Below are 24,816 nucleotides of genomic sequence, written 5' to 3'. Positions count from 1 at the left end.
GCAGCCCCTACTAGGTTCTTCCATAACACCTCAGATGACCCCTCTCCAGCCTTCGGCGGGACTGGCAGTGGCTTTTCCCTTGTCTCATTTTTCCTTCTTGGGCATAAGCTCCTACAGGGCAGGTGTGGTACGGTTGCATTTACCAGCACTTGGCAGAGAGAGTGCCCGTAATAGGTGCCCACGACATCTGATGCAGTTCGTCACACTACAGGAGAGGTACTCTCCTTGTATTTACGGAGTGAATACCCAGAGAAACAGCCTCAGGGAAATAACTGAACACATTCACAAGGACATCAGAAAAAATATGTGCCTAGCAACATTGTTGATGAGAGTAAAATACGGAAACATTTTAAATGTTCGAATTTATGAGATTGGATAAATAAATTATGGTTTCTCTCTACAGTGAAATGCTCTGTCATTATTATAAATTCTGAGGTAGCTCTATTTGCAGTGGCACTGAACAATGTTAATGACTTGTTAAGTAAAAAAAGAAACAGGTTCTATATGGTACAATTCCATTTTTATTAAAAGTCTATTTACATGTGTACATATGCCAAGGGAAGGATATGCATCAAAGCTTTAATTCAGTGTTTTTCTCTGAGTGGTAGAATTATAGATGTTATTTGTTCCATTTTCTCTTTTTGCCCATGTGTGTTTTAGATGTCTTCTATAAATATATGGGCTGATGGAGTAATATGAAAAATATTAACAGCAACATCAGGGAGATAAAGCAAAAATAAGAAATAAATAATATGTATGAGACCCCGTGGACACATGGCACCTTATCATAAAAGAGTGTTTATGAGCTAAATTGTGCCCCTCACTGCTCAGATTCAGATATTGAAGTCTTATTCCCCAGTACTTCAAAATGTGAATGTGTTGGAGATAAGGTCTTTAAAGAGGTAGTTAAGATAAAATAAGGTCATTTGGGTGGATGCAAATCCAATATGACTGATGTCCATATAAGAAGAGATTAGGACACAGACCCACACAGAACGAAGACCATGGGAAGAGGTCTCTTTGACCTACAAGTCAAAGAGAAGGGCCTTAGAGGAAACTAATCCTGTTAACACCTTGATATGGGACTTCCGGGCTCCAGAATTGTGAAAACAAATTTTGGCTCCTTAAGATACCCACTGGTTGGTGCAGCTAGAGCAAACTCATACAGGTCTGCCCTCCTGAACATCAGTAACAGTTCTATACTAGACGTAGACATTTACACATTTTATCCCATTTTGTAATCACATCAATCTTTTGAAGTTTATTATTAATTTCATTTTACAGATAAGGACACTGAGGTATTCAGAGGCAAAGTCAACATGACTACTCCCTTCACTCACGAGGGCCAAAACCTTGGACTTTCTTACCTGCATCTCCCAACTCTCGCAGATAGCTCCTGCCTGTACACCATGCTTGCGTGGAGGTTTCTTCCCCAACAAATTAATTTCTGATATCCCAACCCCGCTAATGATATTGTTGGCTTTAATACATTATTTCTTGACTTTCAAAGTTTTTATGTTAAGCTCTCTTTTATTCCACCTAATTAAGCTATTTGTACCTCCTCAAGACATCCAGAAGAAAACTTAATTATAGGATTTCATTTCAGGCACCTTGGCAGTGTAATATTAAAAGTGCTTAGGAGGACTTTTCGAGGACATTAAAATAATAGTGTGTAAGCAGATTAAGGACAAGCCAAATGGAGTCTTATTTGGAATTGTTGTGTTGTTTTTTTCCATAGGTTGTCATTTACTTGTGACCCTATTATCAAGCTACTCTGATAATATAGAAGATCACACTGGTTTCCAATAAAATATAGTTAGCTATTTATTAGGGAAAATTCAGTGCAGCTATAGATTTTACTGTCTACAGTCCCCAGCAGTAGGAAATTTCCAACAGATAGTCAGGATTGTCTTTATAAAGCTGTGTCCTAGAACTGTGATTTGTCAGAGTCAGGAGTCTGTTTCCAGACCTTAAGTAAAATGACACTCATGTGTATTCCAGAAACATAGTAAAAGCTATCAAGATCAGAACTGCATCCTAACTTTTATTGTGTGGGTTGCCAAAGGCCACCAGGTTTTGATTGTGCAGAAACAAGATGGCAACAATGTTCTCGCAATTGGGGCTCCCATGACAAGCCTCCTAATTTATAAGCATGGGGAGATTGGTGCCATTGTAGCTCTTCGGCTCATAATAGCTGTGCTGATCTTCCTGCTTCGAGGCAGGTTGCCTCATATTGTGTGGCAGACTAGCGCTAAGCAGACAGAGCAAAGGTGCTGTGCTGAGCCATCATTTAAAAGATTCTGACATGAAGAAAGTGTTATGATGTTTAACTTATAGGGCATCCAAATGTCATAGACCCCAGCAAGTTCCTATTAGCAATAACTCAGGTCCTCTGAAGGGATTTGACATTCAAAACTGATGAGCACTGGTCCCCGGGGTCTGCTCCGACCTAGCCTCACCCAGGCCACTCGGTAACCTGAGCGGCCCAGGGGTCAAACCCTGAGAGCACTCTTCAATTTAAAGAGCGGCTTCTCCCCGGCTGCCAGGGTTCTGACTCGGCACAATAAATTTCCCAAAGAGCATAAAGAGCCATCTAGTATATATCAAATCAATATCACTGTGGCTTGCAGTGCTATCTGAGGCTACAGTTCACAAAATAAACTAGGCCAGCGGCTGGATTTCTGCCCTTGGCAATCAATCAGGCTCCCGGGTCATGGATTTTAGTGTAAATTAACACAGCAGAAACCATCATGCTCTCCAGATGATGATATAATACAGGATTTGCTTTTTTCTTTTACTTTTTTTTTCCTAAACCCCATTTCATTGCTTCTGCTCAGAGGTGATGTTACACTGAAAAGAAATAACAAGAAGTAGTGATTAGGAAGGTGGTGGAAATCGTAAAGTAAAACATTACTATTCTCCTGACAAATATACAGAAAAGCACATTGAATTGGGTAAAGAGTTACTAAGCACGAGAAAAGGATACAATTGCATTAGAAACTATTCCACAGGACTTTTCTAAATTGACCTCATCAAGTAGATGGTACTAATTGTATCAGATATGTGAGTAATGTAAAGATGCAATGTTGGATATTTTGTTATAGAATGTTCTTCCCAGTTTTCAGCATGACCCTGTCTCTGTGAAGGACCCAATGACTGTCTCCTTGAAACATTTTATAAATAAGGCACAGGGCATACCCACCACCTGCCATAGTCTCTCAGCTTGGGAATCATGTGCTATTTACCATCCCTCCTTATTTGTTGAGAAAGAGTAAGTCATCTTATCTTCTAGTGAAAGGCACCCTAAGTATCTCCAAAGAATAATTTATAACGTACATTTGTATTTGAAGACCCAACAAGAGAAATAATTTTTAGAACAAAACCTGCAGGGTCTAGAAAACTGTGCAAATATAATGAGTTGTTTTTGAGAGAGAAGTCTCTGGATTTTATTTATTTTAAAAGAATAAAACAAACTATCACACACCTCGCCAATCTTCCTAGAGCATTATACAGTCTGTCAAATCAAATTGCATATATACAGGGTGATGCACAGTTTATTTTTTCCTATAGCTTAGAGTACATACTTTCTGGGTCTGGGTCAATATGAAAATAGGGTCCATATATTTGAATGAATATTTTTTAAATTAACACATTTTGTAACTTACAAAAATGCACACTAGTGGACATGATGATGCTTCTTTTGATATCCTACAGAAGAGAGACCTTCTTTGCCTCCACAGATGAGTAACTGCATTATATCCAGACAACTGAGTTACTGGTACAGCTGTTGAGACTGGCCCAGGCTCCACTTTCTCAAGAAGAAGAGCCGAGGGATAACTACTGTCCTCGATTATCTCAAGGGGTCTTTTTGACCATCTAGTGAAATAGTTTGTGAAGGAGAACATGGAAAGATTCTAAAACATGAGTTTCATGTAGGATATCATTATAATTATTTTCAAGTATAGGCTCACACTTCTGTCAGTTCTACTGTTTCCTTAGGAGTGTAATTAAAACCTACCTATGGCCTTAAATTAAAAAGTGAATATATTTTTAAAAACATTTTTGGCACATGGTAGCAATTTGTCTGAGATTGTCCTGGACTGAAGCCTATTTCTAAGACAAAATAACATTTGGCTGGAAATTCTTAAGGCTTTTTTAAAACAAAGAGAATAATCATCATCTTCACCATCATCATCATGATCATCAACGAAACAGAACAAAACAACTACGCAACAAACATAGTGCCATTGGGAAACATTATTGGAATAAAGTGCAATAAAGAGAGAAGGCCATTTCTGTTTACAGCTGTCCATCAATATGTTGAGAAGAGACTCACTCTGTTCCATCCCATCAGCGTTGGCGTTCACAATGAGAGCTGTGGACATCAGTTTGTGACCATATTTAACCTCTGTTGTGCTGTTTGTTTAGTCTATTTCTGAGCTACAGGGTCATGGAAAAAGACACATGTTACAAGAGGCCACACTCTAATAAGCTCCAATTGAAAACTGAGTTCTGCAAATAATGTGTTGAGCAGCTTAATTTTGGTAAGAGAGACACATATGGGTGAACTTAAGTTCCAGAATAGCCCAAGAATCATGTTAACATGAACCGGATTTCTTTAAAACAGAAAGACTTAATGACAAGAATTCTAAGAAACTCACTAAGAAAAAAAGAAATTATGGTGCAAAATTCATAATTACAGCGATCTCTCTTTAACTCACCTGAGTCAAGGAGCAAAGATTGGACTCAATTCCAAGTTAGGTGCTGGCACAGAGCAAGATTAAAATTAAATAAAGCATGACAACAATCATTGTCTTCAATTTCCGAGGTTCATTAGAGCTGGGTCCTTTAGGTACTGGACATGCCCATGAAGATGAGCTGTGAAGAGAGATGTGATGTCTTTAGTTTATTCCTCTCAACTTCTTAGGCATGAGATGTATCTTGAGACCAAGAGCAATGGGATTGCCACCAACACTCACTGTCTCGGTTGGGGATTGTTAACACTGCTGCTGCCTGAGGAAACAAAGAGAGTACAGAAGTTCTTTTGATGCATCTCTAAAATTGTGGGTTCTGACTATCTATTCAGCATCCTAACCAAATATCTGACTTGACTGATTGGCTTTAACTCAGTTGACTGACCATAATGGTGATTTTGGCACTGTGAAAACATAGCTTCAGTGGAAAATGCCAGCTGAATGAATTCTCTGACTGTAAAATGTAGATCATACAATTGGTACAATGTAGACCATACAATTGGTTGATTGATGGGGAAGAACTATATTTTCATTTTTCTGACAGTAATTTTGGAATTAGGTAAGCTAAATGATAATACTCTGAAACATCCCAGGGAAAGCCATTAGAGCTGGGCCGGTAACTGTCAGAAAAAATATCAAAAGAAGAATTGTGTCAAACACAGGGTCTGTTTTACAACCAGAATTTTAAAAGTTCCTTGGAATTAATTTTTCTATCCATATGGCGCATGCCATGCAGAAGATGCCTAGTAACCTCTGTGAGATTTCTAGAGTTTGTAAAAACAGTAGCATAAAAGCTACTGTAACGTGCAGGAGGTGGCCATCAAGCCAGATCAGGGACACACTTTGTACAATCAACTGAGTGACTAACTAAGAAGTGGAGGGAGGTAGAAAAGGTGGTCCTGAGGGTCACAGAGTCAGGAGCCAGTGAGGAACAGGGCAGAGTCCTACAAATAGTCAGCCACTGGAAATACAAGAGAAGTGACACAAAGACCCAAGGTCAGGAGGGGGATTCATAGGAAAGGAGGAATCAAGGTAGGGTCAAGAAAGGGAGGATGACCCTCAACATTCCAACAGCTTTCCAGACCTAAACACCTGAAACCATCCTTGATTCTATGTTTTCTTTCACATTCCACATGCAGGGCTTCAAGAAATCTTTTTGGCCCTACCTTTAAAATGTAAGTGGAACCCACCAGTTGCTGTCCACCTCCACTGCTATGACGCCGGTCTGAGCCTCCATTGCACTTCACCTGCGTCATTCTACTATTTATCTATGTGATCTCCTGGCTCTGCCCTTGTTCTTTGAGAGGTTATTCTCAAGGGGGTACCCAGCGTGAGCCGATTAAAATGTGAGTCAGACTGTGGTTTGCCTTTGTTCAGACCCTGCAAGGGCTTTGCCCTGGTTTCCCTGCAATGGGCTCCATGCCTTAACTTCTGCTATCTTCCCCAGCTCACAACGTCCTAGCAACATTGTCCTCCTTGCAGTTCTTTAAATGTAACACATACAGTTACATCAGTTCCTTTCCCTGCACTGTGCAGTGGACATTCCCTTCATGGGAATTCTTCTGTCCTAGGGAGCTTGGTGGTGAACTCCTTCACATCCTTCAAGTCCCACTTTCTCTTAAAATTGCAAGCACATTTCTGCCCAGCTCCCCGGGCACTCCTGGGCTCCAATTCTTCACAACATTTACACCTTCTAGTGACATAGAGCATTTGCCTATTTATCACATTACTGTTAGATGGTCTGAGCTCTCCAGGAGATGCAAAGTCACTGAGGGCAGAGATCTTTTTCTGCTCTGTTCACTGATTCATCCCAAAGGTTTTCAATGATGTCTGCCATATGGTAGGGTCTCAAAAATATTTGCAAGATGGAAAAAAAAAAGCAATGCATAATTGGCAAAGATTCTTTAAAAAACAAAAGAAAGGCAGCCTGCTGTCTCAGAGAATGCTGCCTTCACTTTACTCTTAGTCCTAATGGGATATCAGCTGACTCTATGTCCTGAAGGTAATAAAAGTCAAACATAGCAGACTCTTATCTGAGTAGGAGATTGTGGAGCATACACAGAAATCCGATGGAGAAATGAAGCCAGCATCTCTTCATTTATTCACAGATGCACAGTGCAGGATGGGGCACTGTGTGGCTGGAGACTGGGCTTTGTCCTCCAACTTCTTATTTTAATCTTAGAATAACTTGAGATCAAATGGATCATCTGGGTCATTGTTAAGGTATATGTGTGCTTGTCTGTGTGTCTGCCCATTAAAATATTTATATTTTGAGATAAAGCAAAGATATCGTAGAAAGATATAAAGAGTCTCAACAAATTGGTCATTAAGATTTTCATCAAAAAATGTTCAGGTTAATGTTAGGTTAATATATCATTCTGTTTACCACTTTGTTTCAAATCTTCTAGTTGGAAAACATATCATGATAAAGAGATTTGTCAGGAAGCCTTCTATTTTATTACATATTTGTGCAGAAAAATCACCACCTCCAATTCATGACAATCTTTATATGTAAAGTACTGACCATGTTCCCAGGCAGAATTCCAACAATAAGATGAAAGTTGCAAGTTTAAGCACATCAGTCTTTTATTTTAATTATGCTAAATATCAATTTCAATGACTTTTAACGTATCCATTCATTTGTTTTAGATATCATGAAGGAAAAAATAAATCTCATTTAGAGGTATGTTTTTAATCTGGGAGAAATACACAGAAATCCAGGTAGGTACAGGGTGTGGATAAAGCAGCCAAGAGATACTTTATTACATGAAATGGTGCTACCACCTGGGTTTAGTTGATTTGTTTTTCCACAAAATGTCATAGTTTCTAAATTTCTTCCTAGAAAATATTTACATTTTAACTTAATATAATTAGGTAATCACTGAGCTGAAACATTACATAGGTTGGTTTTCATTATAATTTCTGCATAATGCCACGCACATTTTCTAGGTAGTAATTAGATGCATTAAGGATGAATGATTCCTTTGGGGCTTATTCTAGAGATTTTTCTTCCAAATTTGTGTCAAAGGTCACCCAGGGTAGAGAACAATAACTGTCACTAAGAAGACTGCAGATAAAAGCTTCTGAAATGAATCAATGGCCGTTGACCCAAAACTTGGACATTTAAATTATCCAAGCCATCAGACGCTGTACCCCAGAGCTATACCTGAAGCAGAATACTGATAGGGCAGGCTTTGAGAAAAGAAAATGAGGAGATAGTTTTAAAATAAATGTAAGTTTGGACAAAACAAGTGTATAATTGATACCAGAGATAAAGAAGTATGAACCTAATTTCAATAAGAAGGTGGAGGTTGTCAAAGTGGTGTTTATTTTCGATCAAGATGAGTTTTGGGGTGCCAGGTTTATTTAGCTGCCTTAATATTTTTGAGCCTCAGTTTGCCCTTCCCATAATGGGGTGCTGTTCTATATAGTCTTTCATCCTTGGATAATCTTGGATAAAGTTTATCCACGCTAAAAGTAATCTGATATTTTGTAATATTTGTGTTGTTTTATAATTTTTATATTAAAAGTCTATTTAAATATATCTCAGAGCATCTTTGAATATTAAAATTTTGTTTCATATTTTGTTTTTGTTTTTTGTAGTTTTCTTTTTAGAAATATTTATCTTTTGAATTCACTTCATACAGTTAATGTACTTGGATAAATTTATTTTAAACTGAAATTTTTTGGTACATAAGTCGTAATTTTCTAAATAGTCTCTTCACAATTCACTCCTTTCTCTCTTACTCACCTGTCATATAAATGCTATTTGGAACAATAGTTTAAAATAGCAATCTAAAAATAAAATGTTTTCCAAATTTAGCAACTAAAATATAGGACAACCAGGTAAGTTTGAATTTCAGATAAACAAACACCACATTTTAGTACAAGCATGTTCCAAATATGGCACAGGGCATACTTACACTAAAAATAAATGTATTCCTCATCTAAACTTCACATTTGAATGTGAATTTCAAACTTCAGTTCCCTTCTTTAGAGAAGTAGGCATATGAAACATCTCGAACAGGTTAAATGAGAAGGTACTGAGTTAGTTTCTCGGCGCACACACTGAGCTGAATGGAAGGTGATTAACACTGAGAACTTCAAGGCCACCCTCTCAACCCTGGAGGTGGCCTATTTCCTAGACCAGCCTCAGCTGCCTGGCCAGGTGGTCTGCTGGAGATGGCATGCTGGTTCACTTTATGTGTCAACTTGCCTGGGCCATAAGGTGTCCATATATTTGATTAAACATTGCTCTGTGTGTTTTGGTGAGGGTGCTTTTGGATGAATTTAACATTTATTGGGCTGGCCAAAAAGTTCCTTCGGTTTGTAAAATGAAAATAAAAGACACATTTTTCATTTCCACCAAGAACTTTATTGAACAACATATTCACCTTTTTGTTCCATGAAAGTAGGTGATTGTTCCATCACCTACTTTCTGCCATTTTTCCGGCAACTTCATAATTCCGTCTTCCCAAAACTTTTTATCTTTTTGAGCAAAGAACTCTTCTAGGTACATTTTACAGTCTTCCAGGGAATGGAAATTTTTTCCATTAAGAGAATTTTGTAAAGACTGAAATAAATAGAAATCCAAAGGTACAATGTCTGGTGAATACAGCAGATGAATCAGAACTTTCCAGTCAAGCTGTAACAGTTTTTGCCTGGTCATCAAAGCAACATGCAGTCTTGTGTCATACTGATGGAAGATTATGTGTTTCTGTTGACTAATTCCGGTTACTTTTCATCGAGTGCTGCTTTCAGTTGGTCTAATTGGGAGCAGTAGTTTTTGGAACTGATCGTTTGGTTTTCCAGAAAAAGCTCATAATAGAAGACTCCCTTCCAATCCCACCACATACACAATATCACCTTCTTTGTATGAAGACCAGCCTCTGGTGCGGTTGGTGGTGGTTCATTTCACCTGTCCCATGATCTCTTCTGGTCGACATTATTGTACAGTATCCACTTTTCATTGCCCATCACAATTTGCTTTAAAAACAGAACGTTTTTGTTATGTTTAAGTAGAGAGTCGCATGTGGAAATACTGTCAAGAAGGTTTTTTTTTTTCACTTAACTTATGTGGAACCCAAACATCAAAGCAATTCACATAACCAAGCTGGTGCAAATGATTTTCAACACTTAATTTGGGTATTTTGAGTATGGCGGCTATCTCCTACGTGGTATAATGTTGATTGTTCTCAATTAATATCTGGATTTGATTGCTATCAACTTCAACTGGCCTACCCGACCATGGAGCATCGTCCAGCAAGAAATCTCCAGCACGAAACTCCACGAACCACTTTGGACATGTTCGATCAGTCACAGCACCTTCTCCATACACTGCACAAATCTTTTTTTTTTTGCATTTCAGTTGTGTTTTTACCAAATAATAAAGCATAATATGCCAAAAATGTTGCTTTTTTCTTCTATCTTCAATATTAAAATGGCTGCACAAAAATTCACCAATTTTGATTTTCTTTTTTTTTTTTTTAATTGCACGGTGATATGACAGCTGTCACAGTACAATGTAATAAAATTGTTTCAAATGAAGTTGAAGACAACTAAGTGTTACTGGAGCCATCTTATGAAAAAAAAAAATGAACTTTTTGGCTCACCTAATACATTGCTTGACTGAGCAAATTGCCCTCCCTACTGTAGGTGAGCCTCATCCCATTTGTCAAAGACCAGAACATCAGAATAGAACCAAATGCTCACCGTCCACCAAATTAGAAAGAATTCTTCCTGCCGGCCTGCCTTTGATCTGAGACATTGTCTTTTCCTCCCTTTGGCCTCAGACTGAAGCATCAGCTCTTCCGGGGCCTGAGTGTGCCAGCTTTCAGAGCAGAACTACACCTTTGCCTCTCTTGGGTCTCCTACTTGCCAACTGCAGATCTTAGGATTTGTCAGCCTCAAAGAGCACATGAGGCAATATCTTATAATAAATCTCTCTGACTCTGTCTGTTTCTGTCTCTTATCTCCCTCTGTCTATCTATCTCTCTCTCTCTCCATGTGCACACAGCATGGAAAGGCCATTTGGGATTGTTGCAGCAGGAAGGAAGCCATCTGAAGGCCTGGAAGAGAACCCTCACCAGAAATCAGATTGGATGGAAGTTTGATCTCAAACCTCTGGCCTCCAGAACTGTGACACAACAATTTCTGTCGATGAAAATTAATCCTCAGTCAATTTATGAAAGAAGTAGAAATTTTTGTTCAAGCCAAATTCAGGAGTATAACCCAGAAATAGCATCTCAGAAAACTCTGAGAACTGTTCTACCCATTAGAAGTCCAGGCACAGTTCTATAAGGTTTTTGAGACAGAGGTTCTATACATTAAATGACATATTACTGACAGTTTACACAATCCAGAGCTAAGCATCATCGTGGCCCCTTACAAGATCAAGAAGAAATGTTGTCTTTTAAGGAGTTGTCTTGTTGGTACTAGGAGAATGCTGTTTTTTATGGTTGAGCAGGTATTTCTGCTGATGGGGGAGGTTTGTTCAAGCCCTAATGCAGATACACAGTGCACAATGTGAGGAGAGAGGAGGCCAAATTTTTATGTTTAAATTGTTCTTGTCTTGTCATAAAATATGAATTTTATTTTACAGTCGGTAGGTTAAGCCCTGCAGTCTATGGTGTTTTGTTATGGCAGTCTAAGACCAATACAGAAGAGACTGCTGTGGGAATCGACCGATAGACTCTAGTCTGTGAGCTGTAAAACCTTGAGCTCGCAATGCCTGGAGATCAAACATGGGCTTTGAGCGTGAATGTAGAATATCTGAAAGAGACTTCCCGGGATTCTAGACCTGTCTACACTGCGGGTAATGCTTCTTGGAGGAGAGATAATGACTCTGACATTTCTGATATTAATTAATATTAGATCTGGAGGTTGGGGGGGCAACCATAAAATCAGACGCTTGGTATAGGGAGTATGTTGTATTTTCCACATTCTTCTAGAAGTAAAAATAATCTGTAACGTCTACTGGTTATGTTGCTTAGCATCATCTATTTTATAAGGGAAACAACAGGTCCCTTTATTGCAGGAAATTTTATCCACTCTAGAGGCAAAAAATTAGCAGTAAGCATAGAAATGTTTATGAATTACTTGTGCAAGATTTCTGTGATCTATTTGCTGGGCTGTATCATTCTTGCCTGTAGGTAGATTTCTGGCCTCCAAAATCATATATCTTTCTTCTGATTCTCTGCTATACATTTTCTGACAGGTAGGTGATATGTAATTTTAGACTAAATAGGAAAAGGCATTTTCTTTTTGTTTATGCTCAAGCAGCATAAGAATAAACAGTGGATGTAACCAATTATTGCAATATGTTGGTTATTTTCATCATTTGTGGTGACGGGGCTGCTTCATAGCCATTAGAAATGACAGAAACTATCTTCAAAATATCATTTGATATATTTCAGTGCTTTGCTGACAGTGCATCTAATAGTATCTCCCTAACTTTTTAATTATAGTTATTTATTTTTATAATTAAATAATGTGATTTTAGAAAATGGGTTTAGCCTTTAATTATTTGGGATGAAAAATGACAACTCTAATTACTGCGTATCAAGGTTCTGTTTATTTTTGTTTTTCTTCTTTTCTTCATTTCTTCGACAGGGAGCCCATTTCCAGTTATAGCCCATACACTTCATTTTCCTTTTACTTATTGCAGCAGGAATATTCTTAAAGCCTCCACGTTGTTATAATCGCCTTGTGTCTCTGGAAACTTGTGTCTCAAAAGTAGATGTCAAAGTTCTATACTTCCTGCTGTTTATTGATAGAAAATAGTGCCCCAAAACCCCACATTGATTAATTTGCCAAATATTACCTAAAAGTCTTGATAAAGTGTTGTCATAAAACCACATTCTGTCTATTGAAGTTTGACATATGAGGCATCTGAGGAAGGACTCTTTGCAAATTGACTATTCTTCACGTCATAGAAAGTCCTCATAGGCTGTTGGTCTCATTACCTCTGAGCTCAGAGTAAACACCCAGCAATCCAGGGCCATCCTGTTACTTGTAAAACGAGGGCTAATCACTCCTCCTGCTTCATAGGGTAGTTCCTGACCTCTCTTGCTCCAGTGTCATCAAATTGTCTAGGACTTTGGAATATTAGAAAAACAAAACAAAACAAACAAACAAGAAACGACCCCACGAATCCGTTCTCACTGCTTTGGTCACCATGGGCTTCTGCCATGTTGGGTTTAATGAAAACAATAATTATCAAAGAACGATGATATGTGTCACCTACAGTCCGAAAATGGCCAATCAGAGTTGACACAGTAGATTGAATATTTCAGGTCCTAAAGTCTAATGCTGTTTAGCAAAGGGATAAGGAAATCTGAGTTTATATCACATGGGAAGTAGAATAAAACCAAAACTGGTAAATGCTTGAGAAAATTTGTGCATTCACCACTGGTTAACGTCAAGGAAATCTTTACATAATGAGTCTTTCAAGGGCTATTCACAAATGCATAGCATGTCAGACTGGTCCCTGTGTGTAGTGCAAGAGGACAAAACACGCTGCATGATTTGTTTACATGAACTTCTAAAAACATTAAAAACACAGTGACAGACAGCAGATCAGTGGTTATCTGAGGCTGACATGGGAAAAAAAGAGTCAACTACAAAGTAGCACAAGGGGACATTTTGGAGCAATGGAAATACTCTATATCTTGATGGGTTGTGGTGGCTAAAAATCATATATATTTATCAAAACTCATTGTATTTTTCCCTAAAATTGGTGGCTTTTAATATATCTATATTATACCTCAATACCTGATTAAGGAAAAAAAAAAAAAAAGATCAAAAATTGACTAGTCAACAATAGACTTTTTTTTTTTTTTTTCCTACTCAGAAATGGGAAGGAAAACACATATTACATTTTGGTACCTCTTACCAATTTATCTTGCATGTATTTATTTCTTTTTTTTTTAATTTTTATCCAGTTTTATTGAGATATAATTGACAAAGAACATTGTATTTATTTTAGGTCTACAACATAGGGATTTGATACTCATATATATTTTGAAATGAGTAACACATGCATTTATTTCTTTTTTTTTTATTTTTTTTTAACATCTTTATTGGAGTATAATTGCTTTACAGTGGTATGTTAGTTTCAGCTTCACAACAAAATGAATCAGTTATATATATACATATATTCCCATATCTCTTCCCGCTTGCGTCTCCCTCCCTCCCACCCTCCCTATCCCACCCCTCCAGGCGGTCACAAAGCACCGAGCTGATCTCCCTGTGCTATGCGGCTGCTTCCCACTAGCTATCTACCTTACGTTTGGTAGTGTATATATGTCCATGCCTCTTTATCGCTTTGTCACCGTTTACCCTTCCCCCTCCCCATAGCCTCAAGTCCATTCTCTAGTAAGTCTGTGTCTTTATTCCTGTTTCACCCCTAGGTTTTTCATGACATTTTTTTTTTTAAATTCCATATATATGTGTTAGCATACGGTATTTGTCTCTCTCTTTCTGACTTACTTCACTCTGTATGACAGACTCTAGGTCTATCCACCTCATTACAAATAGCTCAATTTCGTCTCTTTTTATGGCTGAGTAATATTCCATTGTATATATGTGCCACATCTTCTTTATCCATTCATCCGATGATGGACACTTAGGTTGTTTCCATCTCTGGGCTATTGTAAATAGAGCTGCAATGAACATTTTGGTACATGACTCTTTTTGAATTATGGTTTTCTCAGGGTATATGCCCAGTAGTGGGATTGCTGGGTCATATGGTAGTTCTATTTGTAGTTTTTCAAGGAACCTCCATACTGTTCTCCACAGTGGCTGTATCAATTTACATTCCCACCAACAGTGTAAGAGGGTTCCCTTTTCTCCACACCCTCTCCAGCATTTATTGTTTCTAGATTTTTTGATGATGGCCATTCTGACTGGTGTGAGATGATATCTCATTGTAGTTTTGATTTGCATTTCTCTCATGATTAGTGATGTTGAGCATTCTTTCATGTGTTTGTTGGCACTCTGTATATCTTCTTTGGAGAAATGTCTATTTAGGTCTTCTGCCCATTTTTGGATTGGGTTGTTTGTTTTTTTGTTATTAAGCTGCATGAGCTGCTTATAAATTTTGGAGATCAATCCTTTGTCAGTTGCTTCATTTGCAAATATTTTCTCCCATTCTGAGGGTTGTCTTTTGGTCTTCTTTATGGTTTCCTTTGCTGCGCAAAAGCTTTTAAGTTTCATTAGGTCCCATTTGTTTACTCTTCTTTTTATTTCCATTTCTCTAGGAGGTGGGTCAAAAAGGACCTTGCTGTGATTTATGTCACAGAGTGTTCTGCCTATGTTTTCCTCTAAGAGTTTGATAGTTTCTGGCCTTACATTTAGGTTTTTAATCCATTTTGAGCTTATTTTTGTGTACGGTGTTAGGGAGTGATCTAATTTCATACTTTTACATGTAGCTGTCCAGTTTTCCCAGCACCACTTATTGAATAGGCTGTCCTTTCTCCACTGTACATTTCTGCCTCCTTTGTCAAAGATAAGGTGACCATATGTGCGTGGGTTTATCTCTGGGCTTTCTATCCTGTTCCATTGATCTATCTTTCTGTTTTTGTGCCAGTACCATACCGTCTTGATAACTGTAGCTTTGTAGTATAGTCTGAAGTCTGGGAGCCTGATTCCTCCAGTTCCTTCTTTCGTTCTCAAGATTGCTTTGGCTATTCGGGGTCTTTTGTGTTTCCATACAAATTGCAAAATTTTTTGTTCTAGTTCTGTGAAAAATGCCAGTGGTAGTTTGATAGGGATTGCATTGAATCTATAGATTGCTTTCGGTAGTAGAGTCATTTTCACAATGTTGATTCTTCCAATCCAAGAACATGGTATATCTCTCCATCTATTTGTATCATCTTTAATTTCTTTCATCAGTGTCTTATAATTTTCTGCATACAGATCTTTTGTCTCCTTAGGTAGGTTTATTCCTAGATATTTTATTCTTTTTGTTGCAATGGTAAATGGGAGTGTTTTCTTGATTTCACTTTCAGATTTTTCATCATTAGTATATAGGAATGCCAGAGATTTCTGTGCATTAATTTTGTATCCTGCCACTTTACCAAATTCATTGATTAGCTCTAGTAGTTTTCTGGTAGCATCTTTAGGGTTCTCTATGTATAGGATCATGTCATCTGCAAACAGTGACAGCTTTACTTCTTCTTTTCCGATTTGGATTCCTTTTATTTCCTTTTCTTCTCTGATTGCTGTGGCTAAAACTTCCAAAACTATGTTGAATAAGAGTGGTGAGAGTGGGCAACCTTGTCTTGTTCCTGATCTTAGTGGAAATGCTTTCAGTTTTTCACCATTGAGGATGATGTTTGCTGTGGGCTTGTCATATATGGCCTTTATTATGTTGAGGAAAGTTCCCTCTATGCCTACTTTCTGCAGGGTTTTTATCATAAATGGGTGTTGAATTTTGTCAAAAGCTTTCTCTGCATCTATTGAGATGATCATATGGTTTTTCTCCTTCAGTTTGTTAATATGGTTTATCACATTGATAGATTTGCGTATATTGAAGAATCCTTGCATTCCTGGAATAAACCCCACTTGATCATGGTGTATGATCTTTTTAATGTGCTGTTGGATTCTGTTTGCTAGTATTTTGTTGAGGATTTTTGCATCTATGTTCATCAGTGATATTGGCCTGTAGTTTTCTTTCTTTGTGACATCCTTGTCTGGTTTTGGTATCAAGGTGATGGTGGCCTCGTAGAAGGAGTTTGGGAGTGTTCCTCCCTCTACTATATTTTGGAAGAGTTTGAGAAGGATAGGTGTTAGCTCTTCTCTAAATGTTTGATAGAATTCGCCTGTGAAGCCATCTGGTCCTGGGCTTTTCTTTGTTGGAAGATTTTTAATCACAGTTTCAATTTCAGTGCTTGTGATTGGTCTGTTCATATTTTCTATTTCTTCCTGATTCAGTCTTGGCAGGTTGTGCCTCTCTAAGAATTTGTCCATTTCTTCCAGATTGTCCATTTTATTGGCATAGAGTTGCTTGTAGTAATCTCTCATGATCTCTTTTATTTCTGCAGTGTCAGTTGTTACCTCTCCTTTTTCATTTCTAATTCTATTGATTTGGGTCTTCTCCCTTTTTTTCTTGATGAGTCTGGCTAGTGGTTTATCTATTTTGTTTATCTTCTCAAAGAACCAGCTTTTAGTTTTATTGATCTTTGTTATTGTTTCCTTCATTTCTTTTTCATTTATTTCTGATCTGATTTTTATGATTTCTTTCCTTCTGCTAGCTTTGGGGTTTTTTTGTTCTTCTTTCTCTAATTGCTTGAGGTGCAAGGTTAGGTTGTTTATTCGAGATGCTTCCTGCTTCTTAAGGTGGGCTTGTATTGCTATAAACTTCCCCCTTAGAACTGCTTTTGCTGCATCCCACAGGTTTTGGGTCGTTGTGTCTCCATTGTCATTTGTTTCTAGGTATTTTTTGATTTCCTCTTTGATTTCTTCAGTGATATCTTCATTATTAAGTAGTGTATTGTTTAGCCTCCATGTGTTTGTATTTTTTACAGATCTTTTCCTGTAATTGATATCTAGTCTCATGGCGTTGTGGTCAGAAAAGATACTTGATACAATTTCAATTTTCTTAAATTTACCAAGGCTTGATTTGTGACCCAAGATATGATCTATCCTGGAGAATGTTCCATGAGCACTTGAGAAAAATGTGTATTCTGTTGTTTTTGGATGGAATGTCCTATAAATATCAATTAACTCCATCTCGTTTAATGTATCATTTAAAGCTTGTGTTTCCTTATTTATTTTCATTTTGGATGATCTGTCCATTGGTGAAAGTGGGGTGTTAAAGTCCCCTACTATGAATGTGTTACTGTCGATTTCCCCTTTTATGGTTGTCAGTATTTGCCTTATGTATTGAGGTGCACCTATGTTGGGTGCATAAATATTTACAATTGTTATATCTTCCTCTTGGATTGATCCCTTGATCATTATGTAGTGTCCTTCTTTGTCTCTTCTAATAGTCTTTGTTTTAAAGTCTATTTTGTCTGATATGAGAATTGCTACTCCAGCTTTCTTTTGGTTTCCACTTGCATGAAATACCTTTTTCCATCCCCTTACTTTCAGTCTGTATATGTCTCTAGGTCTGAAGTGGGTCTCTTGTAGACAGCAAATATATGGGTCTTGTTTTTGTATCCATTCAGCCAATCTGTGTCTTTTGGTGGGAGCATTTAGTCCATTTACATTTAAGGTAATTATCGATATGTGTGTTCCTATTCCCATTTTCTTCATTGTTTTGGGTTTGTTATTGTAGGTCCTTTCCTTCTTTTGTGTTTCTTGCCTAGAGAAGTTCCTTTAGCAGTTGTTGTAGAGCTGGTTTGGTGGTGCTGAACTCTCTCAGCTTTTGCTTGTCTGTAAAGGTTTTAATTTCTCCATCAAATCTGAATGAGATCCTTGCTGGGTAGAGTAATCTTGGTTGCAGGTTTTTCTCCTTCAACACTTTCAATATGTCCTGCCACTCCCTTCTGGCTTGTAGGGTTTCTGCTGAGAGATCAGCTGTTAACCTTATGGGGATTCCCTTATGTGTTATTTGTTGTTTTTCCCTTGCTGCTTTTAATATGCTTTCTTTGTATTTAATTTTTGACAGTTTGATTAATATGTGTCTTGGCGTATTTCTCCTTGGATTTATCCTGTATGGGACTCTCTGTGCTTCCTGGACTTGATTAACTATTTCCTTTCCCATATTAGGGAAGTTTTCAACTATAATCTCTTCAAATATTTTCTCAGTCCCTTTCTTTTTCTCTTCTTCTTCTGGAACCCCTATAATTCGAATGTTGGTGCGTTTAATGTTGTCCCAGAGGTCTCTGAGACTGTCCTCAGTTCTTTTCATTCTTTTTTCTTTATTCTGCTCTGCAGTAGTTATTTCCACTATTTTATCTTCCAGGTCACTTATCCGTTCTTCTGCCTCAGTTATTCTGCTATTGATCCCATCTAGAGTACTTTTAATTTCATTTATTGTGTTGTTCATCGTTGCTTGTTTCATCTTTAGTTCTTCTAGGTCCTTGTTAACTGATTCTTGCAATTTGTCCATTCTATTGTCCATTCTATCTCCAAGATTTCGGATCAACCTTACTATCATTATTCTGAATTCTTTTTCAGGTAGACTGCCTATTTCCTCTTCATTTGTTAGGTCTGGTGGGTTTTTATCTTGCTCCTTCATCTGCTGTGTGTTTTTCTGTCTTCTCATTTTGCTTATCTTACTGTGTTTGGGGTCTCCTTTTTTTTTTTTGCAGGCTGAAGGTTCGTAGTTCCTGTTGTTTTTTGAGTCTGTCCCCAGTGGCTAAGGTTGGTTCAGTGGGTTGTGTAGGCTTCCTGGTGGAGGGTACTAGTGCCTGTGTTCTGGTGTATGAGGCTGGATCTTGTCTTTCTGGTGGGCAGGTCCACGTCTGGTGGTGTGTTTTGGGGTGTCTGTAGACTTATTATGATTTTGGGCAGCCTGTCTGCTAATGGGTGGGGTTGTGTTCCTGTCTTGCTAGTTGTTTGGCATAGGATGTCCAGCACTGTAGCTTGCTGGTCGTTGAGTGAAGCTGGGTGCTGGCGTTGAGATGGAGATCTCTCGGAGATTTTTGCTGTTTGATATTATGTGCAGCTGGGAGGCCTCTTGTGGACCAGTATCCTGAAGTTGGCTCTCCCACCTCAGAGGCACAGCACTGAGTCCTGGCTGCAGCACCAAGAGCCTTTCATCCACAGGGCTCCTTAATTTGGGATGATTCGTTGTCTATTCAGGTATTCCACAGATGCAGGGTATATCAAGTTGATTGTGGAGCTTTAATCCGCTGCTTCTGAGGCTGCTGGAAGAGATTTCCCTTTCTCTTCTTTGTTCTCACAGCTCCCAGGGGCTCAGCTTTGGATTTGGCCCCGCCTGTGCGTGTAGGTCGCCGGAGGGCATCTGTTCTTTGCTCAGACAGGACGGGGTTAAAGGAGCCGCTGATTCGGAGGCTCTGGCTCACCCAGGCCAGGGGGTAGGGAGGGTCACGGAGTGCAGGGCGGGCCTGCAGCGACAGAGGCCGGCATGACGCTGCAGCCTGAGGCGCGCCGTGCGCTCTCCCGGGGGAGCCGTCCCCGGATCCCGGGACCCCGGCAGCGGCGGGCTGCACAGGCTCCCCGGAAGGGCGTGTGGCTAGTGACCTGCGCTCGCACACAGGCCTCCTGGCGGCGGCAGCAGCGGCCTTAGCGTCCCATGTCCGTCTCTGGGCTCCGCACTCTTAGCCGCGGCTCGCGCCCGTCTCCGGAGCTCTCCCAAGCAGCGTTCCCAATCCCCCCTCCTCGTGCACCAGGAAACAAAGAGGGACGTAAAAGTCTCTTGCCTCTTCGGCAGGTCCAGACCCCTCCCCAGACTCTCTCCCGGCCAGCCGCGGCGCACCAACGCCCTGCAGGCTGTGTTCACGCCGCCAACCTCAGTCCTCTCCCGGCGCTCCGACAAAAGCCGGAGCCTCAGCTCCCAGTCCCGCCCGCCCCGGCGGGCAAGCAGACAAGCCTCTCGGCTGGTGAGTGCCGGTCGGCCCGATCCTCTGCGCTGGAATCTCTCCGCTTTGCCCTCCGCACCCCTGTTGCTGTGCTCTCCTCCGCAGCTCCCAAGCTCCCCCACTCCGCCTCCCGAAGTCTCCACCCGCGAAGGGGCTCCTAGTGTGTGGACACTTTTCCTCCTTCACAGCTCTCTCCCGCTGGTGCAGGACCCGTCCCTATTCTTTTGTCTCTGTTTAGTTTTTTCTTTTGCCCTAACCAGGTACGTGGGGGGTTCCTTGCCTTTTGGGAGGTCTGAGGTCTTCTGCCAGCGTTCAGTAGGTGCTCCGTAGGAGTTGTTCCACGCGTAGATGTATTTCTGGTGTATCTGTGGAGAGGAAGGTGATCTCCGCGTCTTACTCTTCCGCCATCTTCCCGGAACTCCATCCATTTATTTCTTTAAGGGAAAACTATATATATATTTTTTTAATCAGGAAAATGCAGGAGGACAAAGAAATACAAAATTGTACTTTATGTCAGTGTTTGGAAATAGGTTCATGGCATGACTGTTTGTGTTCTCACAGTCCCAAGCTTACTTGAGAAGCTGTGTTGTTTCTCAAAGAGAAGGTAAGTCCCTCTGCAGATCTGTTCTGGAAGGAGACATGAAGCCTCACTCATGATGCCAGTGAAGTTTGGTCTAGTTGAAGGGTCTTATGCATCCCAGGCTGAAGTAGAAATATGATTCTTATGCCAGCTTTTAATGATGACTTAACACTTCCAAATAGACATTCATCTTCTTCTTTATGATGCCAATAGGCACGTGTCTTCATAAACATGAGAAGAGCTTAGCACATTTGAGGTACTCAGACCAACACAAAAGTAAAAAACATAACAAGAATGATTAGGTATTATACTGTAATTTGTAAACTTAGTGTGGTAAAAATAAAACACCCATTTTTGCACAATACTTTTAAACAGCTTATTATTATTGCTAGTACTAAGTGCAATATTTTTGGTTTGTCATATTAACTTTTAAATTTAATGTTCCCGTTACTTGATCTGTTGAATATGTTCACATTCTCTGAATTTAAAAATGGGTATGCTAATTATGATACCATTTTTCTGGACTGAATGGTTAGTACCATGGAGATGAGTAACATTAGGTCCTAAAAAACTACCATTTCAGTTTGATGCAGAAGAAAATAATAATAATTAATAATCAGAAAGCTTTTGCTACAACCTTTGGAAATTGGTAGGATGATTCATTCAACTTCGAATACACTTTCTGTCAAATGTTTGTTTTGATTTAAACAGTATGAGCTTCAGTGATACCCTGGCAGTCCTGATGGTGTTTTTCCAGCAGAAAAGTTGAATAGAGAGCTCTCAACAGTCAACACTAGATTTTTAAAAGATGTCACAGGAAAATGTTTTTGACTCAGTGACAAGCCCTTAGCAATGGTAATGGCTTCTAACCTCAAAGGCTGCCAGAGTTTGAGTTCACTAAAACACAAAACAAAAATGTTTATTTCACAGGGCCCCTTAGCCTTGGTGTTGGCTTAGGGATACAGTAGACCCAGGAAATGCCTACCTCTCAGTCTCTGAATCTTCACATTTATGTTGAAGCACAGCCTGCAGCCTTCAACAATCATAGCATGTTTCTTTTCATATGTTTTTGCCATAGACTTGAAACAATTAATATTTATCCTCTCTGAAATCATATACCTGTGACTTTATTTCAGGAGAAAGCAACTAATTGAAATAAGACAAATGCACTGTTTCTACCTGAAGATAGTATGAAGGAAGAGCTATGGTAGAGGCAGAAACTCATTCATCGTTTGGAGACATCTTGATTGACAGGTCTGCCAACACTGGGATGTCTTTGAAGGTCATAAACAGCAAGAAAATATTCTAGAAAGCAATAATCCATTGGCTTCATGATGTAACATAAAAGTGTCCCGACTGAAGTGGCATGCCGTCAAAAATCATTTCTAATTATTTTAAGTCATATTTAGATCAATTCATGGTAATCTCATTAACTTTCATGTTTATGTCTGAATTAGATTACTTTCATGTTTGTTTAAGCTCTTTTGCTTTTTAAAACATCTCTTTCAAAGACAAATTGAGGCTGGTTAAAATAATCAATGGCTTCTGGGGGTTCAGCATATGCAGATGCCAGACCCCAGCAAGGACTTCCTGTTTCCTCCTGGAGAAGCTGTCCCCGCAACGTGGCTGAGCCCCACTTGGCTCCCACAGGGTCCTCCCTGCCCACTCCCAGGCGCCTTAGAGGAAGAGCCCTCTGTTAAAAGGGGTGTGGTCCTTCCATGGCCTGTGACTGCTGGGAGTATGTGGTCTAAAGGTCTTTTGTTTTGGGAACGACTGAGCATCCTTTTCAACTTAAAGCCTCCCCCTCAGAATGTTCTCATTTTCTCTATAGAAACAGGCTCATGTGCAATTAAAATAAAAATGGTGAGAATTTGGAGACTATACCACAGCAGTAGTGCTTAAAAGGATAGGACATTTTTAGGAATGTGCTATTACATCCAGCTCTTTTCATGTTATTTTACATTTATCAAATTAATTAAAAAATTAAGGATACCTCCAAGTTAGACTTGAATGTTAACTGAATTTCCATTATAAAGGCATCACAGAATCACAGGGAGGAAAGAATGTATTTAGTCTCTTGTTTCCTTTTTAGTAAATTTTATTGTGAACATAATGGATGGATCAGTATTAGGAGTTATACAACAATTGAACAAAAAGATGGAAAAAAGTAAACAAATAGAATAGTTGCCCAATCTTAGTTGCAGAAGGTTGGCAGTACTTGCCAGTCTTTGCACACGAGGTGAGGAGGGTGAAAATGTATGAACTCGCTCTGTAGTGCAGAAACTTTCTTTCTTATCTTGCCACTCAGGATGTAGGGGAGTGGTTTTGCTTCTGTTGTCATTTGTGGGTCTTTGAGAATCTGATTACAGCTGCAAAACCTCCCAGGAGCATAAACGCTCTACTGTCAACGCCCCCTTGTTCCTGCGGTTTCCTGGGTGTGGCAGTGCTATGCCCATGCACCCAGAACCCCCTCAGGACTGAGGGACACGTTCTCCAGCCCTGGGCAGTGGTCTGCTTACCTTACAGAGCTGAGTTTCTTTCCAGAAACTTTTCTAGAAGTTTACACCCCCTCCCAGGGGGCATCCCACATTCCATGACTGCTCTGGGGTACAAAGGCAACTCCTTATCTAAGCTGGGGGCAACTCTGGAGAGCATCCGGGCTCCAGAGCCCCTGAGACACCTGCCGCTTCTCTTGTGACTGCCTTTCAGTGAAGCCCCTTCCTCTGCCCTACCCTTCCCTGTGTTTGTTCCTGAGTCCCCTCCCCAGTAAATCCCCCACACTTAAACCTCAGTCAGAGCGACCCGACCTTCAACAATGTTAAGCTTTCAGGAAATCCTGAGTTCCAGGGACCTTGTATCTGGAAAGTGCAAAGACAAACTGATGCTCTTATAAATGTCATGGGCTCCGTTTCTCAGAATATGGCAGCACCCAAGATGGAAACTATACTTTCAAAAATTGTGTACAAATAGTGATCAGATTTGGGGTCCTGCTTTCAAGAGCTACAAATGCCGATGTAGGGTTTCTGAACGGGAACATATAAACTGTGTCCACAAAGGAACCATGTGAGTGTCCCCATCAGATTGCCCAGTTCTGTTATGCCTGAGGGAAGTTGGTGGTGACCACAGGGATACTCCTTGGTCTTAGCCTGTGACCCAAGGAAGGCCAGGGCCTTGATAGAACAGCGCTGCAGGAGAACATTGGTCTGGGTGGTCCCAGTACTAACTAGGGGTCAGTCTGAAGAAGGTGACGCACCAGCGTGGTTGCTGTGTGGTGGAGGTCCACAGAGGGTACATGGATTATTACTGTGCACCATGAAGTGGGTTTGGATAAGGACCCACCGGTGTGTAAGGACAGACCAGCTGCCCAGGAGGGGTGTTTGCTGACAATGGGGGGTGAGAGAAAGGGAGATGCTGTCAGAGCAGGTCTCCCGGTGGAGGCCAGAGTGGAGCTGATGTCTGAAGACAAGCTCCCTTTGTGGGGAGGCCATACCACAAGAAGGACTGCTTCATAAGAACCAGGTATGTCCCGAAAGGGAAGAGATCAGGAAGCGGGAGTGGGTGAGCAGTGAACTTGTTTTTCAGGAATCTGACTTGGCCCCGTGCACAAGGCCCTGGGAACACACACAGGGCCGTGAAGAGGATGAGGCTTCTACCTAGAGATGGTAAAGGTCTGGAGGGACAGGGCAGCAGCACAGATGCATTGTCCCAGTGGGGGTGGGGCAGCAGTGCCAGGGTGGAGGCCAGCACCTGACCACAGGCTCCAGGGGGTGCCCTTCCGAGGAGTTATGCCGGACCAGCACCCTTCTCGGCTCTTCCTTACACGGGTCCATTTACCAGCCCTGCAAAGCTCTCAAGAAAGTGTGATTATTATCTCCACTCTGCAGTTGGGAAAGTAAGTCAAGGAAAGGGCAGGTAAGAAGCCCAAAGCCACACGCCTGGCAAATCCTGAGGCCTGGGTGTCTGGGCCAGGCCAGCCCCCTCACCCCTG

The sequence above is a fragment of the Leucopleurus acutus genome, assembly GCF_964270905.1.
Source record: "Leucopleurus acutus genome assembly, chromosome: 3".
In the NCBI taxonomy this organism is placed as follows: domain Eukaryota; kingdom Metazoa; phylum Chordata; class Mammalia; order Artiodactyla; family Delphinidae; genus Leucopleurus; species Leucopleurus acutus.
This window is presented reverse-complemented; position numbering follows the sequence as displayed.